Here is a 1869-nt window from a genome sequence, read left to right as displayed (position 1 = left end):
AGCGTGCAGAGGTGGCCAGGCATAACAGGAATGGTTTATATGCAGCGCGGCGTCTTCTAAAACTTTGACACCTCTGGTGAAAGAACTCCTGAGTTCTTGGCTTTCTTCACACCCGCAACAGTGAAAAACACTACTCTGTGGCTCAGGCTGCTTTCACTTCTTTGAACTTTTTTCCATGATGCTCAGCTTTCCAGTGCATGTTTGGTAACTATTTTACATATTCACTATATTTCTACTACCCAAAATTTATACTTTCCTGAGATTTACACTGCATATCATTTGAATATTTCTAGAAATTGATATTTCCTACTCCATAGTTCCATAGAGCATAAAATTAATATAGGTTCAAATTTTTGAATTATACTAATTATATCTTGTTATCCTATGAGTTCATTTAAAGCCTGATAACAATTGATTTTTATCTTCCAAATTTCCTTGAAAAATGTTCTAATGATTTACTTACTTTTGTTTATTGCCCTGGGCATGAAACTATATCCCTAATCCTCTTACTAAATTATCAAAATTTACATTTAAAATTTTTGAGGTACCACAGGGGCTTGAACCCAGGGCCCTTTTACTGAGAGATGTACCCAGCATGTTGGACGTGGGTTTTCAGGTACACACCACCATGCTTGGCTACTTTTATTTTCTTTTAGTTAGCAGAGTCATAATTCCAATCCAGGAGTTGAGAATTTAATGGGCAGGCCCTAACGGTAAAAGAAATAAGCAATGTCTTAAGCCATCCTTAATAAAATATGCACATAAAGAATTTTAAATACAAAGTTAATCATATGATCAAGAAAATCAATAGCATGAAAAGGGAAGCAGGAGGTAGCCAGGTGATGGTGTTCATCTATCATCCCAACATTTGGGAGGCTTACCAGGAGGATCACTGTGAGTTCAAGGCCAGCCTGGGGTACAAAGTGAGTTCAAGGTCAATCTTAACTGCATAGTAAAACCTTGTCTCAAAAAAAAAAAAAAATACAAGCAGAAATAAAAAATCCCAGGAAATAGAGTTAATAATGTAATCTGAAAGAGAACTTACAAAAAGCACAATTAGTATCCTTGGAGGCATATGAGTCTGTTTTCATGAGACAGGATCTAACTTAACGGAACATTGTGCTTTAGAGATCAAGGGGATAAATGAAATAAGATCTTGATAGTATGGTAAAATAAAGTTGTGAGCTTGGACATGAAATAAAATGATTCTTTTAGTAGCAATGTAAGTGAATGAAGGAACTGAAAGAACAAGATTAAATTAAAAGGCCATGACATAAAAATGAAGAATTGAAATTTTCATCTAACACGAAGTCTAAGGAGATATAAATTCTATGAAACAGTAGTACAGAATAAAGGAATCTTAGTTATGAACAGAGAAGGAAGGGAATAAATACAATTTTCAAAAAAGCAGTCAGGGTAAGTTTTGAGGACAGTGGGGAGGTGTCATGGTAACATTTTTTAATGGGATTCACCATTAATGTAAATGGTTGAAATTCTCTTTTTAAAAGATGAGGGCCATCTATTTCAGAAAGTGAATGCCTATGCAAAGAGAGAAAGAATCTAGTGACACAAAATTTACAAAGCACACATGAGAATTCAATAGGACAGCAAAGGCCAGTATGAAAGTGAAATAAAAGATACGTCTGCTGATGTTTAAAAAAACATTCAAGGATTCCAGATTTTACACATAAATCTCAAACAAGGCGATGGTTACCTGCCTTTTATATTGGTAAAAAGAGAGGGATGTTTACTTCCATTTTTTTTTTCCTAGTGCTTAGAATTGTACTCACACTGAGTAATTTTCAGCAACGAATAAATAGAAGAGAAATCAAAATCGTGATTACCATTTGTATTTGAATGGTCCACATA

Source organism: Cavia porcellus, unplaced genomic scaffold (assembly GCF_034190915.1).
Source record: "Cavia porcellus strain 051 isolate PalLab524CR breed Dunkin Hartley unplaced genomic scaffold, mCavPor4.1 scaffold_1, whole genome shotgun sequence".
Lineage (NCBI taxonomy): Eukaryota > Metazoa > Chordata > Mammalia > Rodentia > Caviidae > Cavia > Cavia porcellus.
Note: the sequence above shows the minus strand (reverse complement) of the source record.